A 27,846-nucleotide genomic window follows, 5' to 3' on the forward strand; every position below is an offset into this window, starting at 1 on the left:
GGGCAGGGCACAGCTCGTGGTTCTCTGGCAGCTACTGGCTTTCTAAAGGGGAAAAGCAGCGCCTACCTGACAATTAGTGCAACTCAGGTTAGGCCTCTCTCTGTAACAGCAACTCTTGTTTCATAATCACCTTCCAGAAACTTCACCTATGAATGTCAGTGACACGGCAGGGCTGTCCTGTGGACTAAGTGAGGTTAATGCGGGTACAAATGCACAGCAAGGGCCAGCTCAGATCTTCCAACGTCCTTTCTGAGCAGGAAGACAGGCCTTCCCCGTGAACAGGACGTGCCGAGAGGGAAGCCACCTGCGAGATCTTGCAAAGGATGCTTTGATTTAGGTTCTCGGAACGCAAAGCAGCCATGGCTGTCCCTGACGAGACTCCCGCTCCTGCATTCGTTCATTTGACAGAATACCGTTAAGTTAAGCACCGGGTCACCGCATACCCGGGGCTTGTAAATAGGATATGACGCCGTTCGGGGGGACTGCGAGTCTAGCAGGTGGAACAGATGTAACAAGTGAGTTTGTGGCAGAGACTCCTGGTGGCTCACCTCTTCTCTGCTGGTAGAAATTGGATCTGTTTGGGCAGTAATGTGCCCATCGCATGGGGCCACATCAACCCTGCCAATCATGACAGTCCCGAGAGGGGGGGGCATTCGGCCACTTCTGGCCAGGGAGCTGTAAGGTCCAGTCAGCTGGGGGCTTCTGGGAAATACTTTCCTCCCTGTTAAAATGAGAAGATGCCCTTCTAGTTCCTGCTCAGGGCCACAGCAAGCTGGAGGGAGCACAGCTCCCAACCCTACAAAGGACAAAACCACATAAGCAGTAAGTTTGTGATTTTCTTGAACCCAGTGGAACTCTGAGATCACAGGGCAACCAAACAGCCCCAGATCTAAGGAGAAAAAGGAGCACCTGCAGGGAGAGACGAACCTGGCTTACCTGGGCGAGGTGCAGCTGGACCGGCGCGAAGAGTTCAGTCAGGGCGGTGGTTCTCAGGTGGGGCCATCTTCTCCCCGGGGGACATTTGGCAGTGTCTCAACAAAATTTTGATTGTTACAACCAGGCTGGAAGAGCTTCTGGCATCTAGAGGGCTAAACATTCCACGATGCACGGGACGGCCCCAGCATGGAGAATGACCCAGCCCCGAATGTCCATAGTGTCAAGGTTGAGAAAACTTGAGACGAACCAACATTGTCTCTCGGCTAGGCACCTGCCACAGGGTCCTAACTGGTCCCCTTGATTCTGCCCCTGCTGCCTGCAGTGTGTTCTCCATCCAGCAGCCAGAGGCTTCTGTGAAAATACAAAACCGATCACGCCACTCCTCTACCGGAAACCCTCCGACAGCTCATCTCAAGACTCCACGGCGTCCTCACAGACCTGCCGTTCTGCCCCCAGTGCTCCTCTCATTTACCATCCTGTCATTCCGCTCCCCCCCCGTCCCCAGCTTCTCTCACTCCGATCCAGCCTTACTGGTCCCACTGCATCCCTGGAAGATGCCCAGAACATTCCCACCTCAGGGCTTTTGCACCTGCTTCCTCTGCCTGGGATGGTCTTCTCCTGGCCAAGCCTTATCATCACGTTTCGTCCCAGCCTCTGCTCCTGTGTATCATCTTCAGAGAGAAGCAGAGCGCACCCAGGGTCACACGCTACGACAGTCACCGGCACAAAGCAGGTGCTCAAATAAATGTGTGTCGAAGGAATAAATAAGGGAAATGAAGCCCTGCCCCTTGAACGATCGAATAATCTGGGTTAATCTCATTATATTCTCAGGCTCTAGGAATTGGTGCATGGACATCTTTGGGGGCAATTACTCTGCTTATTTCCACACATGCATACATGTGAAAAGTGCATTCCAGGCAGCAGAGGCAGAGGCCATGAGCCACTAACAGGCTTGATTTGTTCAAGGGGCTTCAAGGGGCCAGTGTGGCTGGGCAGGCGAGCCTGGAGGAGAGGCGTCGTGACGAGGTCAGCGAGGTAGTGGGTCCAGGCCATGTAGGGCCTTGTAGACAGTGGGAACGTGTTTGGGTTTTGTTCCAAGAGCCTATGCAACTCGGAGCATTTCCAGAGCTGATATAAAAAAATCTAACTAGTGTTTTTAAAAAAAAAAAAAAATGACGGGCTTCTGTAGGGCAAAAAAGCAGGATGGAAACAGGAAGACCAGTTAGAAAGCCATAGCCATAGATGGTAGTGGTTTGAACCAGGATGGTGAGGACAGAACGGAGGTCAGGAGATGAGATTGGAGTCTGGATATCTCTAAGAGATTAAAAAAAAAGACAAGCAGAATTTTTTGATGAGGTAAACAAACGGCTTCTCAATTCTCTTCTAGGTGACGACAGGAGGGGTGGCCGTGGAGAACATTCATCTCCCTCTCCTGGGTGCCCCACAATCCTCCAACCGAGACCAACTGGAATAGAAATAAAAGCTACGCAGATTCCGCGTGCCCGCGCAAACTCAGCTTCCGGAGCACTCCCCTGGGCTCGCCACACCGAGACCTAGACGTACACATGGGTGGACACAAACTCCATTTGCCAACAACCAAAGGATAGAACGAAAGGAGGACGCTTAGGAAACAGAGAACCATTTCTCTGGGATCGGAAATAACAGCAACCAGGAGAGGCCGTCTTTGGAGCAGGAAGGGTGAAAATGCCGCAGAGGTTGGCGGGTGTGAGGGCAGCGTTTTCACCGTGCCGGCACCCTGGGCAGCGCACGGCAGCCTTAAGAAGTTCACGGGCAAAACTCTGCATCCTCCTTCCACTCCTTCTGAGATCAAACCAGGGGGCCTCCGGCTCTGGCTTTGATTAGCTGTGCGAGGCCCGATGGCCTGGGACCCACGCAACAGAGATGAATGGAAAATGAGGCCTGTAATTATTTTCAAAAGACGCACAGCCTGGCTTCACCCCGTGACAAAGTACAGGCCTCTGGAAAAGGCATAGGCCTTAGGGGCGTGCAGCCCGTGCAGCCTCACGGGGCCTGCGTTTAGAAGGGCTCATGCTTGGTTTAACGCTCTGCTGTCTTGAAATTCCTAGCAATTTTTGAACAAGGGGCCCCGTAGTTTCATTTTGTGCTGGGAAACCATCTCTCTCGTTTTCATTTTGGTTGCTCAAAGCTTTGAGAGGGGAGGGCGACCTGGGAGACATTGCCAGGACTGTGTGGTGGAGGCTGGGGGTTCTCACAGCAGCTCCTGGATGGTTGAGGATGATGGCCCTGGGGACACAAGTTGGGCCTCAGCTGAATGAGACTGCGGGACAAGCCAACCTGGAGATCCATCCTCAAAAGAGGGAGGAGGCATCATTTCACCCAAGTATAGACAATCTGGGGCATAGAACAGAAACTTCCCCAGCCCCAAATTTATCAACAGAACAGCCAGGGGCTCAGTAACACTCTGATCAAACTCATCCTGAAGCAGCAGGGGCAGGGTCAAAAAAAGGGAGAGGAAGAAACTAACCAGAAGTCTCCTGGCCACACTCCGCTGATGTTCCATCTCTGGCCTGGCTCAGATATTGAAGTTGTGACTTGGCTCTCAGGGTATGAGCTGAGCAATGGTAAGAGCTGTGTTGTTTAGCAAACTCAGTGGTGCTTATGGATCCCAATGAGCACGGTCTTTTTTGAGTGGGACCCTCTGGTGACACACCCACTGATCAGACACTTTGGCATTTCTTTTGGGAAGGGAGTTGCCTTTAATCTGTAGCCTGCGCTTCTCAATACCTGAGAAGGGGCAAACCTTGCTCCCAGGATGGTGGTAGGTCCAGCTACGTAATGTTTGGGTCCCAATGCAAAGGAAAAATGCAGAGGCCTGGGTCCAAAGATTCTCAAGAATTTCAAGTCAGCGACAGGAGGGCACTAAAGCAAGCATCAGCTCTTCTCAGCACTGGGCCCTGCGCGGCTGTGCAGCTGGCCCTGGAGAGCGAGCTTGGCATTTGTAAGTGTCTGGAGGTGACTCGGGTTCAAGGTCATCGGGAGGAAATGTGAGCCAGCTCCGAGTGGTCTGGGAGGGCAGGCGAGATGTGGCTGTGGGATAAAGGGACGGATTTCCGTGTGGTTCTCAGCCCAGCTCTGAGCATCCCAGAGGAGGCCACAATCGTCTTGACAACGACTCCGTCGTCAGAATGAGTATGAGGTCTCCTGGAGCTGACCCTGCAGGCACCAAGGTTGATTGGATGCCTAATACGTTCTGGTCTGTTTGTTAAAAAATTAGCTTTTGCAGCCAGCCTGGTGGCGCGGTGGTTAAGTTTACGTGTTCCGCTTCTTGGCAGCCCAGGGTTCGCCGGTTCGGATCCCGGGTGCGGACATGGCACCGCTTGGCACACCATACTGTAGTGCTGTCCCACGTATAAAGTAGAGGAAGATGTGCACAGATGTTAGCTCAGGGCCAGTCTTCCTCAGCAGAAAGAGGAGGATTGGCAGCAGGTGTTAGCTCAGGGCTAATCTTCCTCAAAAAAAAAAAAAATTAGCTTTTACAATCGCAGCTCCCTGGGTCTGGCAGAATGTAAGGGACCATCCCTGAGGCCTGGGGGAAAGACCTGGAAACCAGGAATGGTGGAAATCTGCTCCTGAGAAGTTTGGGCAGTGTGCCTCAGTTTCCCCATCTGTGCAATGTGCAAGATAACAGTACTCTCTCATCTACTGCTGTGAGGCCTTAGTGAGTTGGGAAATCAATCAAAGGGACCAACGAACCGACTGACTGGCGGTTCACAAGTAAATAGATGTCGCTCTTTTTGCTGCTTCCTCCCTCTTTTCTCAGATGGAGAGTGGGAGCTGTTCAGCGCACAGTCTCAGAGGCCGCTGCGCTGAAGTGACTGTCTCTGCATGCCTGGGACTCCATCATCTCAGGAAGGACCGTGTCCCTCAAGGCTCTGAATTTCCCACAGTGCTTTGCACAGAGTAGTCTTAGGGAGAAAAATACCTAGACTCCTGTGAAATCGGTGTTACAAATACCTTCTAGGTCACCCCATCCAGAGCCTTGAGTCACAGACAGGGCTCAGAAGATGGGACATCCTGGCCAATGTCACACAGCCCGTGGCTGATGGGGCCAGGACTTGAACCTGGCCTTTGGACCTCAAGGCCACTGCTCGCTCTCCATCCTCGTTGACTGCTCGGGTGAAGGGCCCTTCTCACCAGAACAGCATCAAGTGGGCAGCAGGCCGGCAGAGTCACTGCCTCCCCCAGGACAGAGACCAGGGCTGGGGCCTCCGTGCTCAGGGGACTTCTGTGACCTCAGCACAGAGGAGCAGCACGGCGACAGCCAGCCTGGTGGCTCTGGTCCTGCTCTACACATCATGTCTTTCCTTACAGAGCCCCACAGGCAGCCCCGTGCAGGCCCTGCCAGTGAGTCCAGGGTTTTATTTCAAGCCGTCCTTCCCCGTCAAGCTCATCGCCTGCGTTTGGCCACACACTCGCAGCTCTCCGAGCACAGCTGGTTTTTTCCTCTTTGTTTACTCTTTCAACAAAAGCTGGATTCTAGACCAAGCTGTTAAGTCCTGGAGATGCAGAAAGGAACAAGACAAACACAGGCTCAGCCCTCCAAAGCTTTCAGGTCTGATGTGGGCAGTAGCATTTTAACGAGTGGGGGGGACAGAGCCACCCACCCTGGTGGGAGGGGTGTTTTATCACTGAATTTGAGTCTGCTTTATTATTGGTTTTCAATTTTCTACACATAACGTACCCTCCACTGCCTACACCTGGGGCAGACTGCTCCCGCCATCCCTTGCTTACTGTGCCCTTGAATGTGGGATTCCAAAGAGTACATATGCTATTCCCCCAACACATGAGACAGTCCTGCCTCAGGGCCTTTGCACCTGCTGTGCCCTCTGCCTTGAGCTCTCTTTCCTCATTTAGAAGCTTGGCTCACATCTTCACTTCCTTCAGGTCTACGCTTGGTTGTCACTTCCCTGACCACCTTGTAAAAGAAGACATCACTCTTAAGGATACCCCTCATTCCGTTGTACTTTTCCCCACAGCCCTGATCTGCGCCTGACAGACTGTGTCTTGTTCCCCATCTATCTTCCTTAACACAGCCCACCAGGGCAGGGCTTTGTCGATTTTGTTCACGGCTGTTTCTCCAGTGACTGTCCCTCAAAAGAGGCTCAACAAACAGTGAAGGGATGAACGGACGGAAAAAGGTTCTTGTGTGCGAATGCCATTCCTGCCCTATGCCAGCTGAGTGAGCTTGGCTGAGTTATTGCTCCTCTCTGAGCCTCAGTTTCTTTTTCTGAAAACAGAAACAAGACCGACCACAAAGTGACTGAGCCAGTTAACCCAGGCAAGAGGTGAGAACACCTGTTCCCCCCGGGGGAGACGATGAGCATCACCTCCCTCCGCCCTTTCTCCCCACAGCCTCTGATTTAATGCAGGGGAGGGCGGTGGGGGTCATCTGAGCCTGTCCAGGCAGGAGCAGGTTCCTTTCCACTCCGCCCGCCCCAGCCTGGTCCCAGGGGCTCACGCAGCCGAGCAGAGCAGGAGAGATGGGCTGAAACAGGCTGGATTGATTTCCTGCCTTCCCAGCAAAGTGCTCTAAGATGGTGTACATCCATCACCTCATTTTCCTCACGAAGACCAGGTGACAACCCAGATGGACGGAGATGCATGAGCCTCTCCCTGGTATGAAAATCTAATCCCGAGCATTCAGTGGGGAAGTGGGACAAAATCAAGGACAGGCAAGATAGAAAGAAGGAGGGCAGAAAGGAAGAAAGGCTGGCCTACCTCTGGATGAGCCTGGGGGAGAAGACCCACCAGCAGCTGATGCGAACACACCCATGGCCATTGCCAGGAGCCTCCGGTCTCAATGGGGATGGTGACACCTAGACTACTGGGCAACGACCCTGGGGTTTCTAGCCCAATTCAGGGATGGGAAATGAGAAGTCTCTCCCCCATCCACCTTCCTGCTGCCCCCCTTCTGCCAAGAGGTGCATCCAGCACACATTTAACTCCAATTTCAACTTAAACTGCAGCTGCCATCCTGCCTGGGGACCCCTATCTTTTTACATGTTATTGTAGATCAGTGGCCCGCTGCTGCAATCAAGAACTCTCGATGGGCTGTCTGGAATTTCTAAATCAGCGCTGCAGAGAGCCCGGGGGATCAAGCAGGCGGGCTCCCTGGCGGGGGTGAGAAGTGCTCAACTCCAGCAGAAGACTGCGGGGGCCCTGGGCTCCTGAGAGCAGCCCCCAAAGGTCAGCTCAAGGAGGAGACTGGCCTCCCTGCTCTGAGGGCAACGGATGCACACTGTGGCCTCAGGGGCTCCCCCAGCATCCTTTAGCCCAGATGCTAAACAACTCATCAGCCTTCTCTAATGACTTTGGTTCCCAGCATTGTCCTTGCAATTACGGGGCAGAGACGAGAGGGGCAGATGGTCAGGTATTCGATCAGCCATCATCGAACTGAAGCACTCAGACCCCTGGGGTACATAGTGACTTTCTAGGGTTCACAGGCACAGACAGTTTGCAGATAATCGATTTCCAGACCTTTGACTGACGTGCGTGCTCCGTGGGTTCTTCCTTTCCACATCCTCTTTTACAAATGCCCTTCTTCCACTTTATAAAAGAAGGATTGATCAGTCGGGACTCCAGCAGGAAACAGATGGCACACCCACATTTGCTAATTTGAGGCTAGGTTCATAAAGGCACGACACAGAACCTGCAGGCAAGATGAAGGGAAATTACAAAGGACAGGTCCCTGGCTCTTACCAGTGCGGCCCTGGGCGGGGGGAGGGGAGGGAGAGTTCTGGAATCTGGAGACAGAGGGCTCCACGGCGGGTGCGTCGGGGGGGAGGCCCTGCAGACAGGAGCTGTGACCTGGAGTGGATGCAGGCAGCGGGGGCTACACCGAGTGGGATCCAGAGGAATGAAGACCCCCCACCTCACTCACTGCCCACCCTTCTATCTCCCGCTGGATCTCCTCACCCGTTGGCAACGCTCATTCCGAAGCCAGAAAGCAAGGCAGCCCCTTTGGGTGGAAGGCATTCAATATAACAGAAACTCTTCGATTCCCGTCTGTTTATCTAAGCAAAGTTCACCAGGCTTACACCAACCAAACCAAAATTAAAAAGAAGAAATGGAGCAGGATAGCATTGGTGCTGAAAGCTGTCCCTTCATAACCATAAGTAGTATTCATTCATCAATACGTGAATTAATGGAAAAACAGCCCCGCTATTGTTACATTGTTTTCCTCAATTGTGCGGCACTCATAATTGTTGGGATAATGCAATTCAGAATCATGTGTGAAACACTGAAAGCGTTGTGGTCACAGACATTTGCAAATTTTCAAGTTTAATTTATACGTGTTTTTGTTGCAGTAATGATCAATAAAAGACTTCCAAGCATAAAAACAGGAGGTATTTTCATCAAATCTTGCCAGCAGATTACAAGTTCAAGGAGAAAAAGAAATGATGCAACGTTTCCAACAATTAGAGCCAAGTTTTTTGCGTGTTTTTTACATCAGCGATGGCGGATGTCAGATCACTGTGGCACTGAGTTTCCTCTGGACACACCTGAAAAGTGATGTAACAGTTTTATTTCAGAATGTCAATATTAAATATGATGCAAAGATTTCAATGTACGATAAAAAAATTAAGTGTTAAAGATGTGAGAGGGAGTACGTGGATTTTCAAATGTGGGAGGAAATGGAGGGGGTGAGTCTGAGGATTCAGCAGGGGTCAGATATTTATGTGGGCCCTTCAGGTGACTGGGAAATCAGGATGGAACAAGAGAGGACTCTAGAAGATGTCCAGGACGGCCCTCACCACGGGTCTGATGACAAGGGAGTGATGTGAGGTCAGGAGAGGAAAAGATCGCTGGGGTGGTCAGAGTAGATTTTCTAGAAAGGAATAGAATCTTGTCCAGGGCTTGAAGGGAGGGTGGGTTTTGAATACGTGGGGAAGAGCTGCCAGGACATTCTAGAAAGAGGAGAGTGGCTCAAAGCCCCTGAACTCCTCTAGTTTGCAATCAACAGCAACGACGTTACCCTGCTATGTTTATTGAAAACGGATATCTTGCAGGCACGGGGCTACGCCACAAATATCTATTCCGAGTCTACATGTAAATATCCCACTTAACATAATCCCTGAAAGGAGAAGTCTTATCATCATCATTGTCAATTTATAGATGAGGGAACTGGTTAAGTACCTTGCCCGGATCATTCAGCGGCTGATAAATAGTAACGCTAGAATCTGAACATTTACAGCCTAGTCCTCAAATTCTAGTGCCCGTTCTCTAGCCAGCAAGCCACACTACTTGCCTCTCTGTGGTTTGGTTACTCACATGGTGATTCAATCTTTCTTTCATAAGGCAAATAATTCTAGAGCGCCGGCTGTGTGCTGTGCCCTCTGCTAGAGACACATATCAATACCTCCCAGTTGTCGGGGAGCCCTCGTTCACACTGATCTCCTGCGGAAACCCCCTCTGGTATGGTTTGATTCTCTGCTTCTGGCTTAGAAAGAAGCGACAACTTCCCTTCCCAGCTTTGGAAGGTGAGCCACGCTCTCTCTCCTCCTCTCTCCCTCACTGTCCAGCCTCAGGGCCCAGCGCCCACACCCTGTCTGCCCCAGCCAGGCCCTGAGCGGGCGTCTGCCCCACCCAGTCCTATAACCCTCAGCTTCTGCTCCACGCCGCCCAGCTCCCAGTCCACGGAGTTTTGTACTGTCTTTCGAATCAGGCTTTTCACTAGAACTTCATGTTAAACTTCTTCTCACTGCCCACTTCCTCCGCTCAAAGTTTCTAGCTCGGTGCTGAACAAAATGGTCTGTGTTTTGGCTGAGATTACAGTCTGCTGGGAGTTTCCCAAAACCAGAAAGGGCAGTACCTTTAATAAGATAAAGATGAAGCTCTGTCATGTAAATGTGGGCAGTCCAGGGCCAGCACAGTGACTCTGAGACATCAAAGCCCAGGCCCCCTCTATCTTGTTGCTCTGCCCAGCTCAGCATAAGGCTCCTCACTCATGGCTCCAGGTCCTGCTCCAGATCAGACACTGAGTCTGCGTTCTGACCAGCAGGAAGCAGGAAAGAAGCGATGGAGGGAGGGAACACTCTGTCTCCTTAACATACTTCTCAGAATTCAAACATACATCACAGAACTTAGTGATCTGGCCACAAGTATCTGCAAGGTTAGCTAAAATATGTTCTGAGTGGCCAGATAAAGATTCTATGGGATTTTATGACTTCAGAAGAAAGAGATCATGGACACCGGTGGCAACCAGTAGGGTTTGCCAGAGCAGCCACCACATTCTTTTCCCTTCGTCCTGACTTTTCTCCTTCCCCCAGCTCCCAACCCTCTGTCCCACTTCTCAAGGGGTTCAGGGACCAGGACACAGAGTCTGTGGCCAGCCGCCCCCCCCCCCCCGCCCCGTCCCAGGAAAATCCTATCCTAGTAGTGACTCAGATCAATCCTGCATATTCTCCAGGGACTTTGTTGTCCTCCAACTTATAACATTTAGAATTTGTGAGAACATGTCCACAGATGGGCTCCCCATTGATTCACAATCCAATTTGCATATTTTCAAGCAAAAAATGTTTTCTGCTCTGTTAGTCTGTCAGCTGCCGCAGGGAGGTGACAAGGAAAGGCTCCTCCACATCAGACACTTGGGTGGTGGCCATGCAGGGCCTGCCAGCTGTGCAGACGTGGGAAGGGTGAGAGCGGGAGGCAGAAGGGCTGGTCCACACATCAGTCGCGGCGCCCAGGTCACTAGTGTCCCCACCAGCTATTTGAGTAGGAAAGGACTTTAGTAAACGGTGTTGGGGAGCGCCCAGACTCCCTGGGAGAGGCACAAAGCAGGATTCTTGGAGTCTATGCAGCCGGGAGTAATGTCCGAATTACACCCTGGAACTCTCCAGGGGAGACACCGCAGGCCGCTGCGTGGACCCTGAGCACTGGATTCCAGCACGTTGGGCACGGCTGCCTCTGGAAACAGTCAGGATGCCCCCATCACCAGAACTGAGTCCTCGCACACCCTGCTGCCCCACATCACGAGCTTCTCGATGCAAGTCTCCACGGGGGGTCGCTGGCCAAGTCCGGGTCACGTGACTGCTCTGTGCCTGCAGGGGAAGCTCAGCAAGCAGGTCTCCGGCTTCCATATTGGAGATGAGATGGTTGCTAAGATGGGAAATTCCCCCAACGCAGGAAGTGTGTGTGGATGTGCAAGGCCGCCAAAACATGCCAAGCATCTCCTACAAACCGGAACGGTTTCACCCTTCTCTCGCCCCACGTCCCCGTCTCAGTTTTCTTCCCACTTCTTCTGAGGACAGTCTTACTGGGGAGAACTCTTGATCCTCTCTCAAACGTTCTCCATTACTGTATCTATCGGATTCTTTGTTTACAAACAGGAGAAACTGGCTCTAGTTAACTTGAGCCAAAAAAAAGAGCTTTACTGGAAAGACATGAGGAAGGTCACTGAGCGAAACAAGTCTGGTGTTAGGAGTGAGGAGAGCCACGAAGCCTCAGGACGCTGCATCAAAGGGACTCTCAGTGCTCTCTCCCTAGGCGCTCTGCAGCCCAACATCCAGTCCTATCTGCTTCGTGGCGCTGTCATCACCTGGAATTACCTCGCTTACGTGTTTGCTGGGCCTTTTTTTTTCTTTTCTCTCTCCTCAACTAGACTGGGAAGAGAGCACAGCTCCTCTGCCCACCATCAGCGCTGCATGTCCAGAGCCCGGGTCAAGGCCAGGTGCAGGGGACGCACTCAGGAAATGCGTGGTGAGAACACACACGAATGAGCGAATGAATGATGTGTTGAGCTCCAGAATTTCTAATTTTCTTCTAAGCCTAGAAATCCATGACTTCTAGGTCCAATATCTGGAGACCCCAAAGGGAAGCAGGCTGGAGAGATCTGGGAGCTGAAATAACCAATCCCCTGATTTCTTCTCGAGTTTAGACTCAGTCCCACCACCCACCCCCCCACAGGAGACATTCATCAGCCCGTGCAGAAGAGCGTGCCTCCTGCTTGCCGTCAGATGTTTTCAAAGCGTCAGCAGGAGACTAGTTGACGGGAAGTCTGGGGTCTTAGAGGATATTGGGCTGCATCTGTCACTCCACGGGGAGCTGTCATTTCTCCTCAGTACAGAGGAGCTGCGATCCGGGGCAGGAAACCCCGAGAAATTGTCAATTTAAAACACACGGGGAGCTTAGGTGGCGGTATCTGAATTAGATCAAATTTGCCCCGGAGTCCCACTTGGAGGCATTGATAAGCAGCCCAGGTGTTTAATGATCTCAAATATTTGGTTAAAGAAATGGTATAAATACCATGTTAAATCCAACTGCTGTCACTATTACAAATGTCACAGGTAGCTTATTCCTCTCTCTTGCTCAGAAAGCAACCTCTGCTTCACGAGCCCTGGTGAGCCCTTTGCAAGAGGGTGCACAGAAATGAGCAATATCCAGCCAGGTCCTGTCGGTTCCTCCGAGCTCCCCACACTGCCTGCTTTCCACTGAAATCCTTTCCCCACGTTCATCCACGTGGTTTCTTTCTAAGTAAAACTCATTACCCAGCTTCCTCGGGGCATTCTTTTTCTTTTTCTTTTTTCATTTCTTGACTTTTGTTAAATAAACTATTGATTTTTGTTTTCAAAGTAATTTAAGGGACTAATACAGTTCCGATTTGATAAGTACAACCATGATGCATTCAGAGTAAACACATTTTAGGGGTTCAATTAAGGCTTCTTATTTAAAAAAAAAAATCAAATAAATGAAATGATGACTGACTGCCATGGGGATTTCTGGGTGGACCGGATGAAGCCGCATGTGACATTAATAAGGCAGAAACAAATTGTCAAAAGGAAAACTGATATTAGCGGCTGGGGAGATTATTGCAAAGACATGTGCTCTTCAAGGATGAATTAACACTGGGTTTCTTGGAGCAGATCAAAGCAAACAGCCATTTTGGAGAAGTCAGAGGAACTTATTCTAGATGGGTCAAGAAAGTCCATCCAGCGTCATTGCAGAGCCTCTGCATCAAGACAATGAACTTTAGTCCTCAAAGAGGCATATTGCATCTGTCAGGATACACTTGGTTGTAAGTGACGGAAAACCCAAGGCCCCTGGGTTTAAACTCGGGAGAATTTATTGGATCATGCCAAGGAAAGGTCAGGGCTCGAGCTGGCCTTGGGCAAGTCCAATTCTAGAAGCGTAAAACTTTATATCAGGCCTCTGACTCTCTCTTCCTGTATGCTTGGATTGACGTCACACTGGGGCATGTGCTGTCCCCACGGGGACCTTGGCAGTCCTGGTCTCACATCCTCCAGCCCTGGTCCCTCTGCAAGAGAACTCACACTCCGCAAAGGCCCAGGGTTCACTCTGATTGGCTCCGACTGGGTCACATGCCATTCCTGAGCCAATCACTGTGACCAGAGTCATGTGGCAGCTGATTGGCCAACCCTGGGTCACATGACACCCCTGGAGCTGGCCTGGGACTGGTGAAGCCTGGCTCTCAGTCCTGTGGCCAGAGGTGTGGGGTGAAGGCCGGGCAGACACAGGGACGAGGGGCCACCCCCCGATCCAGACCAATGGTGATCCAGACCAATGGTCCTCCAGAGTCGGCCCAGCGTCCTCTGCTCCTGGGCCCTCCTGGCCCTTGGTGCCTGGACCTCATTTCTCAGGGCCTCTGCCCTCCACCATGGCCACCCGCCTCCTCCCTGAGCCTCTGCTCCTGCAACGTGGCTTCCACCCACATCCCGCCCTTTCTCGCTCTTCCTCAACTCCCCTCCTGGAATGTCCCGCGCGCCCTCCTCGACCCCCTCCTCGACCCCCACTCGCTCTCCTTTCTTCACCACATCCTGACTCCGGGTTTCCAGCTGTGTCAGCGTTGGAGCATCTGAGCTCCCTGCTCACGTGTCGTCTCTGATGTGAGACATCAGATTGCCCGGTGCAGTGCACACATGGCCCAGAACCGCCCTTCCCTCTTGCTCACACAAGGAAGCACCAAACACGCCCCCGGAATTTGCTCCATAAACTGCGCTGCAGCCTCAGGCCAAAGCGATAAAGCTCTGACGCTGAGTTTTCATGGAAAAAGAATGAAACGGGTGCTTTGTGTGTGTATTTTATCATATTCTATTTATTATTTTACATTACATTATATGTATATATACAGACACACTAAAATTAGGGAATACAATGGAAGATTACTCCTTTATTAGTGTTGAAAATTCAACTCCTTATAAATTACAGAACAATGTCGCATTATGGTATCACTCTTAGACACACCATACTTTGTTTATAGACGTGAGTCATTATCGTCTCCACCAGCATCAGCATCAGCACAGCTAACACTGATTGAGCACCATTCTAAGCACTTACATTTGTCATCTCATTCACCTCTCTTACCAGTCCTCTGAAATCAGTACTGTATTTCTGTTCTTATTTTACAGATGAGGAAACTGAGGCACAGAAGCATGAAGTGACTTTCCCAAGGTCACGCACATGGAAAGTGGTGAGGTCAGGTACATGATAGGATTGACTTTCTTCACCCTGTGGAGCTGGGGGTGGCCACGTGCCCGGCTCTGGCAGGTGGAAAGGGACGGGAAGTGTGTGTGATCCTCGGGGCGGATGCCATGGCAGTCTAGTACACGTTTTGCTTTCTTGTCTTAGTGACACATTCTAGATGGTTGAGGAGCTGCCACGGTGGGGGTGTGAGTGAGGGTGTGTGGCACCGAGATGCCCACTGCCTCGCGGTGGACTTTGACTTAAGCCACTGAGGTCTGGGCTTTTCCCTCGTATGTTTCTGCAGCGTACCATCGACGTCAAAGGGAACTTTAACCTCATTCGATGTTTTCATTATTTTTAATAAAGGGAATGTATTCATGTATAATTTGTGTAATTAAAATGGCGCTCAATAAAAAGAAACCTAAGATGCTTTAATAGCAGTAGAACTCATCTTTACCCTGGAACCTAATGAATTCAGGCATTCCAGATATCTGTGTTCTCAACGGTTAGTGATCAGTAATTAAAACTTCATTTCATATTCAAAGGATCCGGTCGTACTGGTGTTCATTGCTCTGTTCCTTTAACTCTTCTGCCATATTTTAGGGTAAGATATTCAGCTGTCTTCTTAAAGCGTAATTTAACTGCTTAGTGGTTCGTGTCAGAGAAAGTGATCTCGTACCATCCAAGGCTTCTACAGCGACTCCTCTGTGCCAGGCGTGCTGTAAACGACTTGCAAATATTTAACTCATTTAAACTGAACAATAACCTTTGAATCCAGTATTCTTATTAATTAACTATCCCACAGTTAGTGGCTGAGGAAGCCAGGATCCAGTCTAAGGCAGAGCAGTCCAGAGTCCCCACCTTCAACTATGACATTAGTCTGTCTTTCTACACCCAGGGGTCTAGAACAGGGCTGGCTCCACTGTAGTCCGTCGACAATTATTTGTTGAGTGAATAAGTGAATGAATGAATGAATGGCACTTCACTGAGTCCTTTCATTTACATTCTTTCGTTTGAATGTAACAGCAATCCACTCACCGTGAGGAGAAAGCCGTGAGGAGAAAGAGAGAGCCAGGCCAAGACCTGGCAGAGAGCATTACCAGGCAGGGGGAACTGACTATGCAAAGGCCCTGAGGTAGGAGAGCTTTGCACGTGCAGTGAATGGCAAGGAGGTGGTGTGATCAGTGCAGAGTAGGGGTGAGGGGAGAGAAGCAGCAGTGGGCAGCAGCACCTTGCTGTGGGCACCCCTGCCCTGGGGGCTCAAGCTGTTCCAAGGGCTCCTCCTCTGCTCACTTTCCCTTTTCTCCCTCTTTTGGGGTTTCTCTGTGCGTCTCCCATCTCTCTGGCTCTCTCTCCATCTCTTCCTGTGTCTCTGTTTGATGCTCTTCCTCTGTCTCCGTCTGTGTGTCCCCCTGTCTCTCTCAGCGGCACATATAAGCATGCACAAGGGTCTGGACACCAGGAAGTGCCCAAGACACTCACGGCAATGAGAGAAGTTGGCAGGCCCCCCATCAGTCATTCATTCATGCACGAGCGTTGGCGAAGCTCCTAGCAGGTGTCTGTCCCTGGGAATGTGAAGCCAGTCTCTCTTCTCAGGAAGCTGACAGCCCACTGGGGAGACAGGTGAGCAAATGAAAATTACAGAACTCTCTGAGCAGTGCCCTGGAGAGGAAGGCGGGCTTCCGAGGGGGCCGCCCAGGTAGTCCTGATCTCTGCCCGGGAGGATCAAGGATGTCTGCATGAGGTCATGACATTTGACCTGGGGTGGAGGGTGGTAGTGAGAGTAGGGGCTCTGGAGCGAGGTGGTGCCGGTTCAAAAGGGGACCCAAGGGTGTCACCAGTGAGTGTGCCTCTCTGTGCCTCAGTTTCCACATCTGTAACATGGGAAAGACTCTACTCAGGATGCCCACCTCCTGGAGCTGCCATGAAAGTTACATGTTAGGACATGTTATGCTCAGAACAGTACCTGGCACATGGTAAGTGCTCCTGAAATACTTGTCAAGAGAGAAAACCAATAAATGGCTGAATCCAGAGTACCCTTCCAGGTTTGTAGTGTAGATCAGACCAGAGCAGGACCAAATGGTTTTCTCCCTCCTGAGCAATCTCCAAAAGGAGATCATTCCCCTGGTCTGCCGCATCCCGTTAATCCTGGACAGCTGCAGGAATTTCACTGCTCGTGCGATGGGAAGAAGCCAGTTTTCCTTCTTTTTAGCCAAAGGCAGCACCGTGCAGGATTGAGCACGTGGTTTCTGCAGCACACTCTACCGCCTACTAACTGTGTCACTCTCAGATTTGTCAAATGGGACTAGTCTGGGTGCCAGGATTGGAGTAAATATATGGAAGGTGCTGAGGACTCACAGAGCAAGTGTGCTCGAGTGTGGTGGGCAGAATAACAGCCCCCCAAAGGTCTCATGTCGTAATCCCCGAACCTGCGAGCACTTTACCTTACACGGCAAGGGGGCGTGTAGGTTGCTAATCAAGTGACCTGGAGAATGGGGAGATTGTCCTGATTTTCCAAGTGGACCCACAGTCATCACAGGCTCCCTGGAAGTGGAGGAGGAGAGCGAGAGTCAGAGGACACGCGGTGATGGAAGCAAGGTCAGAGGATGCAGAGTGAAGCCTCCGCCCACCGCTGCTGGCTTTGAAGATGGACGTGGGACCCTGAGCCTGGAAGCACAGGCCACCTCCAGGAGCTGGAAAAGGCCAGGAAGCACATTCCGCCCTGGAGCCTCCACAAAGGAGCACAGCCCCGCTGGCACCATGATTTCAGCCCCATAAGACTCATTTCGGACTTCTGACCCCCAGAAACGGAAGCGATAAATGTGTGACTTTTTAGCCACTGAGATCGCACTCATTTGTTACAGCGGCCACAGGAGACTAGTCCAACAGCCAGCTGTAATATCCAGTCCGTGGGGACAGGGGTTTCTGTCTTTTCGCCACTGTTTTGCCGGTGCCTGGAGCACCGCCCGGAGCTGAGCGCCTGCTTGCACATATTTGTTCGACGAGTGGACGGATGGCGCAGGTCGGTCCATCTGTGCGTTCCGCCCCAGCTGTAGTGCTGGGTTTGGAGTGGCCGTGTGCCCTGCCCCGCCCCCTAGAAGAGGCTACTTGAGATTATTATTGCTGGAAACATTGGGGCAAAGGAGCTCTCCATTCGGATGGTGTGCCATGTGGCCCTGAGGACTGGGTCAGCCACAGCTACCAGTGCGACCATGAGGGGGACCAGTGGAGAACGGGGGTGAATAGTGAGCGTGGGGGACGAGCTGTTGGGCAGGCAGAAAGGGAAACAGAGAAGTGCTGAAGAATTCCCAAGGTTTGAAACCTGGTCCAAAGTTGAGCCAATTAGTCAGAGAGGAGGAAGGGCTGGGTTCAGTATGGAATGGAATGTTGGCTCATATTATGCAGAGTCTGGAAAATCCAAGTTTCCCAGGCAGAATTATGGACGCTAGACATGTGAGGGCAGGAAGCTGTGAGCTCCTTTCTAGTCCCGATCACCCTGTCTGCACAGGCTCTCAGGTGCAGAGCAAGAGTGGTACCAACTCATCCCTGCACAGGACTTTACAGTTTGCAAAGCATTTCAAAATATTTTAAAAATTCACTTCTGAAGGCAACTCTTATTAACAGCATGTACACGGAGCAGATGGGGAAACTGAGCTCAGGGAATTCACTCATTTAACAGACACTTACGGAGCCCCTACTTGGGGCATTTTCCAGGTCCTGGGGGTACAGCAGGGAAGAGGGCCCATGAAGACAAGCCCTAGTGGGAGGGCCAGTCAGTCATCGAGGTGATGGGAGGTGCGGCTGCCCGAATCCTCAGCTGGAGGGCTTGGGCCATGATTCCCAGGGCAGCTGGTTCAGATGGTGGCAGAGGTGCCATGGGGCAGCAGCCTCCTCCGGGACACCCCAGACCTGCCTCTGTGGTCACAGTTGACCCAGGCTTTCCTTCCCATCCTGGTACTGCCCTGCTTAGAAGAAAAAAGAAGAAACCAAACAATTGTTGATTTCCTTGGGGAAAAAAAAAAAAACTAGTTCCCTATTAGTGGCTCTGGAATTTTTATGTAGGAGATGGCAATTTGGTTTGAAAAGGATTTGAGAAGCTTTTATTGCTCATGAGAATTCTCCCTCCTTCTGGAAACAGAGGTGTGGTTCTTCTCTGTCCCTTGAAGCTGAGTGGGGCCTAGGGACGTGCTGGAGACTGTTGGTGGGGATGGAAGAGACCTGATGTGTCGCGTCACCGAAGCATTTCACGGCAGGTGCGGGAGCCCCAGCGCTGCGATGGTGGAGGCAGCACAGCAAGGTCGCCACCAAGATGGAAGCCCCCAGATGGCTGAGTCTATGCGGCGACACTGCCCTCGAGGGCCCCCTGGACCTTCAGCAGACCTCACATAAGGGGGAAAAAAACCCATAAATAAGCATGTACGTTAATACACAAACAAACACGCTTTTGATGTCATCACCACTGAGATGTTGGCGTGGTTGTTATCAAAGGACGAGCCCAGCGCTGTGTGTGGAACAAGGAGCTCTGACGATGGGCGCAGGGGACCGAGGCTGCCTAGGCAGAGCGTTCCATTTCCATTTAGAGTCTATGTCTCAGATAAATGAAATAGTTTTATGATGATTATTTTATTGTTACTTTACAAACATCTCTTCTGGGCGGGGCACTAATGGAGATCGCGGGGGGTGGCAAACCCTCTTTTCCAGCCTCTGTTGGCCCTACTGCTAGTAAAGAATATTCAGCCAAGATCTCAGATGCTTGGGGACCTCTTAAGGGCCAACTCTTATTGCAACTTAATTAAGAAGCTTGGCTGAGAAGCATCAGGCTATTAAACAGAGGTCGGGGAGCCAGGCCGACTCAGGGCTGCACAGTCTTTATCAGTCTTCTTCGCTTCTATGAAAGCAAAGCAGGCTTGTGTTCCACTTGGGGACTAATCCATTAGTCACTGAGGAATCTCTGAGGATAGACAGGTCCATTTCCAACCTAATTTGCAGTTGGCTTTTCATTTTAGTGGTTTGGGAACAGAATTCATATGCCTGAACCCCGGAGTGTTTGGTTACTTCATGCAAATATTTAATACCCACAACACAATTTCAATTTAACACTAACGATTTGTTTTCCCTGATATCGGCCTCATTTGTCAAAGCCGTTGACCCAGGCCCATAAAGAAATGTCACTATTGCTGACTTTGTGATGGTTTTATGCAAATAGCTTTCAAGGCTTAATTCCGTGGAAACGTTTAGGGAGACAGGAGATGGGGAGAGATAAACAGAAAGACGGAGGGGAAGGAAGAGGGAAGTGGAGGAGAGGTGGGGTCGCGGAGAGAGGAGAGACCGAAAAGGAGGAACAGTCACGAGTGTATTACCCGACTTTCTCTGCGACCCGGAGCTGGCGGGAGGTGGGGATCAGTTCCTGTCCTGAGCGCTCACAGCACTGCCATAAGGAGACAAGGATGACAAGACTTTTGAAAGGGTCAAGCACAACTCACCCAATTTTGGCTCTTACTGTGTGAGCAGAGAGAGAAGCCGGAACAATAATTTCGTGAGTGGAGCAAAGATGACCTGACAGAGGAAGGCGTCGCTGGGGGCCCGCCCCGCTTTCCTAGGGGTCTGTGGGCACGGATGGTTCAAAAGCTTCCAACCCTTCTTGTTCCCTAAACTGATCTGCCCAAGAACACTCCTGCTGTGTCATCAGCATGTCTGGTGTCTTCTCCCATCCCCTTCGCAATTTGCCTTCTCCCGTTTTGCAGAAGACAAGCGTGTCTTCCAGCCATCCAAACTTTCCCATGGTGCTTTGCCTTAAGGGGTACACACCTCCTGGGCATCAAAGGGGCCACTCAGCAGTGGGCATCTGGGCCCAGGTCTCCTGGAATCAACACTCCATCACGCTCTCTCTCCGTCCTTTGAAACGATGCATTTCCAAGATAAATATTCTTCTAATGTTTAAAAATCACATTTTCCTCTTTATGCTGTTGTATCAGTTGAGTATTACCGATAATTCCAAAGATACCTTAATCCAAAATATATTTTTAAACCCTTAGAGATTTGCGTTCCCAGTAAATTTAAAGATTTATTTATACATATTATATTTTTATTTTTATTTATTCACTTTATTTATTTACATTTGAAGACCACAGGAGCAGAGATGCGTTTTACTTTAGCTGCCCCAAAGCACTAGGGCCACCTGACTATTATAGACTCATCTTTCAAAACACAGGTGGATCCTGACATCCAGGGGCCGCTGGGGACGCCCATCTTTGCAAACAGTTCTGCGACCTAGATTAGGCCCCGCATAAAATGCAGCTATTTCGCAGACTGCCTTCCCACTGAAACAGTTTCGTGAATTTCTTCTTAAGTTTCCATTCAGCACAGGATGTGGTCTCATCCATTTCATTAATCTTGGTTGCTTTGTGTTTCACTGTTTAATTTTTTCCGAAAGAGCCCTTTCCTGGCTAAGACGATTCATCATTTAGATTTCTCCACTTCTAAGACCATGTTGAGAGTTTAGCTGAACGCCTCCGTAATACTGAAACTCTCCTGAAAGACTCATCATTAGACACAGATATTACAGAAGCCCCTGGCAGCCCCCGCACTCAAGTGCATGTGTCCAGGATTATCTATTTCATTTAGTATCAGACTATTCTATTAATTAGCCCTACGAAATGTGTGTAGTATTTTGCACGCCCACCAGCAACTCTGTAAAATAGTCCATCTTCCAAACAGCATCCAGGATACAGCTTTCATCACAGAAAAATAAAAATAAGAAGCATCCTAACAGAATTAACCTAAATATGGGCAACTGTCTGATGAACACAGTAATAGACTGTGAAGAGAAAAAAATCAATAAAAAATAAACTATTCCATAATATTGCTGCCTGGACATCCGTTTTATGTGGTCAAGCAGCCTGCAGGAACTTGAGGGGACACCGGTGCCTCCTGCATGCCCTAGATAACAGCCTGAGAGTCACAAGCAAATGTGAGTTCCTGATGTGACTTCCCCAACGACCCTTGTAACAAGCACCTCCCCGAAGCCCAGAGCCCTCCCCTGGTGCACCCCTTAGATGAGACACCCCTCTATTACTGAGCAAGGGCCCGCTGCCCAACACATGCAGAACTGATACTGTGGTGCTGGCTTTTGAGAAAAGAAAGAGATTTATTGTGTGGCCAACCAGTAAGGAGACAGGAGGCAAATCTCAAAACCGGAGCTAAAGCGGGGACAGACTTTTAAGGAGTTGGGAGTGAGAGTGGTTATACAAAATACTAGCTTGGTGGAATCTGATTGGATGGTGGGATTATAAGCATCCTGTAAATCTGGTGTGCTACCAATGAAGGGACCCCTCACTTCTTCTTAGGTTCCCGGTGCCGCTTTCTTGTCAAAACTGAGTTCCGTAGTTAGGGAGCTTTTGGTTCCTAAATTGCTCAGTCATCTGAGGACAAGGTTTCCCCTTCTGCATGTGCTCCAGCTACGTGACTTGCAGGTTTTGCTCTTTGCCCCTGCAAGATAACTTTGACATTTTGTTATCAACACAAGAGGGCCAGTGGGAATCGGTCTACGATGGTTATACCTCCACTCCCATGAAGCTTACCAAAACCTCACTCTCTTTGGTTTGAATTGACCAATCTAGCATTAGCCTGGAAACCCCAAAGCACTCCACCCGCAGACCCTAATAAGGCAGTTGCCCCAGGTCCTGCTGTACTCTCTTTGCCTGCACCCTGCCTTGACCCCCGACGTGGCCCCTCCCCCCGTGCCGTGTACTGCCTCCCGGACCTGTGAGTAGTAAACTGCCCTATTTCGCTTTCTCTTGAAGTCTTTTATTGAACTGTGGCTCATCCTACATCTGGGCTCCACTTAACAAATGGTATTTAACAAAGTCAAAACAGATTGAAAGCTGGATTTCCATTCAGAGATAATTGTTCACCAAGAATCTGAATTTTAGTCAATTTTTATTATTTATTTGAACACAACATGGATGGGAGACAAGTGCAGCCCTTTCTATGTTCCATATGCTGAGTGTTGGGCCAGGCTCACTCACCAGCTAAGATGTCTTGTCTCCCTGACCAGCTCTGCTATAGGAGAGTGAAATTCATGTGCCAGCAAAGCCTCACATTGCTGCCTGTGATGGGGTGTGGGGTCATCAGGGCTATCACTTCTTGATAGGATTGCACTTCTCTGCCGTATTTGACGTCTGGTGCAGTCACGTGACTGGCTTTGCCTGTGACATGTGAATAGAAGTGGCATGTGTCCTTCTTGGGCCAGTGTCCACTAAGCCACGCTATCATCCACCCGCCATGGTGGTTTTACAGAAACATGTGTCAAGACGAAGCCTGGATCCCTGAACGGATACAACATGGGGAAATCCCTGCTGTAACAGAGACGCAAATGCAGCATTTACGAGAATTAACTATTTCTTATTTTAAACCACTGAACTTTGGGGATCTTTTGTTACTGCAGCGTAAGCTAGGCCATCCTGACTAATACACAGACTCATTTGCAACAAGTTAAAGCTTCATTTAAAGCTTGTTACGCTATGAATTGAACAGTTCTACTATATGCATCTCCTTTTGGTAACCATATTTTTTTTGCCTACAGAACCTCAGTCCTTCACCAGGTCTGAATTTTACAGCTGCCTTTTGGAACAAATTCTGAGAACTGTGTTGCTTCTCTTCTCTTCTTAGTATATGACTTCAGAAAGGACACAAGAGTTTACCACCATGACCTTTTCTGCTGCCTGACAAAGCCCGTTGAGCAGTGAGTCTGTGCTCATGATGCTAATCCTGGAGGCCACGACCTCTGTAACATTTCTCAGCAATTCCATTTTCTGCCTCGACCCAGGGTCAGAGACACTGGTCAATAAGCAAGCCTGGTGTCCATCAAAAATTGATTTAAATAAGAATGTGAACAGGAAGTTCTTTACAAGAGAAAGGGCATGTGGAGCTAATGGAGACCAGAGAAGAAATTCATGAGCCCTGGAAACTCAGGCAAACTGATGAGCGAGACCAAAGCGCATGACCTGTAATCCAGCTCAGCAGCGACAGACTCAGATGCCATCCTGCATGTGTCAGTTCACCTGGTGAATGGCGAGCCTGAAGGCTGGTGGGAGCCTTTACCCCTTTAAGTCAACAACAACAACAACTAAAATCCCAAAAATCCAGTTTAGACAATCATCAACAGAACAATCAAAAATCTCTTTGTGACCAAAAGATATTTTTACCTGTATGTAATTGTCTTCCCTTTTGTCTGAGGCCTTAGCTGATCAAGGATCCAGCATTCTTAAACTTTGAGTGAGACCAGAGCACCCCATGCAGCACAGCCAACATCAAAGTCCCGAATGAGATCAGCCGCCCCGGAAAATTCTTGAGAGTGCATATCATCACATTCCAATGGTTCTGGCTTTAATTTTTTCCTCTCTATTTCTGAACTGTAGTTTCTTAATTGAAACCACACAAAGCTACTTGAGCACTCTGTCTTAAAGGGACAGAAGGACACCTTCTGGAGGAATGAAGGGAGAGGATTAATGACTTGATGACTCTTCTTGCAGAACCAGCTGACTCTAGAGACTCAGCAGGAAGCTGCTATCCAGTGTGACATCAGAGACCCTCTACAGCCCATCGCCACGTGTCTGCAGTCCTGTCATCATCGCTCCTTCTAGGCTGAGACACTGAACACCGCTTTTTAAATGCAAACTTCATATAATTCAAATGTTCATCAGTCGGGACCCTTGGTCCCATGTAACAGAAAACTTGAGTCAGGCAGTTTGCAGTTAAAGGAATTGTAACATCAGATGACTAAGAAGAGCAAGGAGGGGTTGTTAGTTTCAGGCACAGCTGGATCCAGACGCTCAAAGGATGCCATCAGGTCCTGACTAACGTCTCCTGGGCTCTGGGCTCGTCCCCTCCCTCTTGGGTCCATTCTTAGAGAGAATCTCCTGTCACGGCTGCAGGACAGACGAGTCCAGTAGAAAAGAGTCTCTGTGCACCCCCAGAAGCCACAGCAACAGTGTCCTCGCATCTCCTTGGTCCTGAGTGTGTCACACGTCTGTCCCTGAACCAGTCAGAGCTGCCAGGAAAGGAAAGCCCTAGGATCTCAGTCCGCCTGACACAGAGGGCTGGTCAAGCCACGTGGGTGAGAGTGGGGGGTGGTTTCCCAGGGAAATTGGGGTTTGGTCACCAAAAGGTGGTGAGATGGATTCTGGGTAGCCACAAAAATGAATGCACATTACAAAACTCATATTCATTAAAGAGGTTTATAAACTGAAGTGGGATGCACAGAAACAATGTTTCACATCCTTCTGTCTGAGGGTGAAACCCGGGAACCTACTTCCCGGGGCTGACTCCTCAGATTAGGTACCTGTGACCCTGGAAGGAGAAATCCCCTTAGTGCCAGGACACAGAGAAGGAAATTTTGCCCCGTGGAAAGAATGAGAGGGCCCTCAGGTGGAGTAGTGACCCAGATTGAGAACGGGAACGTGGATTTTCCAAATGATAGTGTAGAGGAGCGATGTTTCCAAAAGGAGGGGAAAGCAGAGAGGTGACATCCACCACGCCCAGCCTCCCGTGTGAGGAAACCCCATCTTTTCTCCACCTGCTCCCTCGGTTCACCTTTCACAAGTGACTGGATAGTCAGGGATCTTTCGTCACAAGCAACAGAAGCCAGCTCTGGCCAACCTAAATAAAACAGTTTCACAGACTGGAAGGAAAGTCTGAAGAAACACCCTCGGGGAGAGTGAGAGTGACTCAGCTCCAGGGGGAGCAACTGATGGGCAGACTTTTCGGGGCACCACGACGGGCTCCAGCCACACCAGAATCTGTGTCTCTTCTCCACAGATCCGTATTCTCAGGTGAGAGGGCATGTGATTCTCCTAGCTGGGGTTAAATGCCCACCCCTGGCCAGGGTGGGAGAGGTAAAAACCATCTTGATCCGCAGCTCCCCAAGGTGGCAGCCAACTTGTGTGGGAAGAAATTCCCCAGAGTGAAATCAAGGTGCTGTTGTCAAAAACTGCTGGGAAGTCAGGGCCTAGATTCTGGCCTGCAAGCAAAAAAGAAGGAAAGAAAGAAAGAATTCTAGATGCAAACCGTTCACCATCGACCGGTTTTGCTCCAGATCCCTTTTATTCTCCATCTCTTCTTGGTTTGCACAGGCGTAGCCTGCAAAAGCGACCCTCTCTCCTCTCACCCATATATCCCTGAGAGCTGGTCTTGGGCACATGCACAAGGACCCAGGCCCTAGAACATTCACTAAAGCTTCGTCTGTGATAGTGAAAAACTCAGAGCCGGCCTGGATGTCCACCAGCTGGAGGCAGTGGCATGGAATACTACACAGGGGTTAACATAAACTGGAAAAGTGGGAGTGTATGCCAATGTAAAAAAAGTAGAAGAGACAAGCATTAGCATAGCAAATACCAAATTCACTATGGATGGTCCTCGGAGAGAGGGAGTAAGCGTAACCACGGAGCGCTACACAAGAAAATACAACCGTACTTGTCAAGTTTGATCTGTTGTGAAGTGGTTTGTTGCATAACATTTTTCCATATGCCTAAAATTGTCTAAAAAAAATCAAGCCACAGGTACCTAACCCAGGCCCAGGGCATCGTCTGCTTTGCCCTGAAATGACTCCGGTCGCCGCGGGTCTGCACGTCTTTCTTGGACAACCTCAGATGTGTGCGTGCTCTTGCCTGTTCCACTCAGCAGCCGCTCATCCCTGCTCCCTCTTTCAGGGTCTCTTTGGACATCCTCGCTGGGTTATGGGGAGTGAAGATGCCTCTTCGCCACAATGATTCATCGCATTGCAATCTGTCTATTGATCATCAGTCAGGACTCAGGCAGGCACTGCAGGTGCAACCATCTCCCCACGGAGACCTGGACATCGTCCAGCTGCACTGCACCAGGAGAGCAACTGTCGGGTCCCATCGCACTGGGATCTGCATGGCTCCAGGTCTGTGCGGGAGGATGCTAGAGGCTCCTTTTCCTGGGCGGGTTGGCTGATGGAGCCATATCTGCCTACACTGTAGCAGGGGCTTCTGAGCAGAGACGGGGTTCTACCTCTGGGGGTGGAACAGAGTGCAGAGTGGGGGCTGCATTTGAGACGCTGCACAAGCTTTCCATCCTCCCTGCTTTTCCTGGGGGCTTACACAGGTGTATCCTGGGGGCTTACACAGGTGTATCCTGGGGGGGGGGGGAGGGAGGGGCAAGGGAAAGAATTGCTTTATCTCAAAGTCAATAGCTAACGTCACCTCCTGTCACTGAGTGTTCCTGGGGAGGGGCCACCCCGATCAGCTGACCAGTGGTTCTTATGGAGGCTTTATGTTGACAGGAGGGTCCTCAGAGGGCCTAAGGGGGGGCAGGGATGTCAAATGGAACCCCCACCCCCAGTTCAACCGGGGCAGCTCTCTTTCTGATTTGTTTAACGAATTGAATTTTTCTGTTAGGTTTCATTTGAAGAAAGTCTTCACACCTAAAAATTTTGAGAATGGCTGCTTCAGTCTAAGCTAGGACCATTTGATTTCAAAACTATCATTTGCAGGAGGAAAATTCAATCAAATATCATTGTTCTAGTCAGGGTCACATGCCCACTCAACTTGGCCTGGTATATTAGTTGTCTATTGCCTTGCTGTGCCCAAGTTTCAGAAGTGACATCCATCCACTTTTGCTGTATTCTGTTTGTTAGAAGCGAGTCATTAGGTCCAGTCCACACACAAGGAGGGGGTAATGCAAGGACCTAACACCTGGAGGTGTGGATCCCTGGGAGCCACTTTTAGAAACTGCCCACCACACCACTTCTTACTAGATTTTGGATAGTTGTCAGACTAAATTGTGAATAATTGACAGACTGTCTTTTCTTCTATTTCCCAATTTTCGGAGGCATCTCTCTCCTGGAAATAGCTTGTTCACACCATAGTTGTGAACAGAAATTCTTTTGCTTTCCTGGCCTCAAACTCATAGAAAAATGTGACACTTCAGGCAAAGTGTTCCTCACTTCTTAGCTGAATTATGTCTTTTTAAAAAAATTTCCTAGCACATGTTTTTCTGGAACGTCGAGGAGGACGGGAGAAGTGGATCAGGTTTTCTCTTTTCTTTCTTTCCCTTCTTTAGGGGAAAGAACTTGGCTAGAGTTGAGTGCCTCCTAATCCCCAGTAGAAGATGACGTTTCCATCTTGCTTTTTCACCCCCTCGAATCTTCGCAGAGCCTGAGGTGGGGGCGGGTCCGTCCAGCAGAGCGTTACAACCACCCCACCCCGTAATGACACAGCTACGCCTCAGGAGTTCCATGAAGACTGAAACGTCCCGAGCCCGTATCTTTTCTAAGGTGATGAAAAGCTGATCTGGGCACAGTACCAAGTGTTATTTATCAGGTTCCAAGTGGCGGTGTCCCTGGCGCCTCGCCCTGCTGGTGGCATTTGTTGAGGGTGGGCTCCGTCAAGCAAGCAGGAGGGGTCACCAGGCACCAGGCTTGGGGGA

Source organism: Equus przewalskii, chromosome 21, assembly GCF_037783145.1.
Source record: "Equus przewalskii isolate Varuska chromosome 21, EquPr2, whole genome shotgun sequence".
NCBI lineage: Eukaryota > Metazoa > Chordata > Mammalia > Perissodactyla > Equidae > Equus > Equus przewalskii.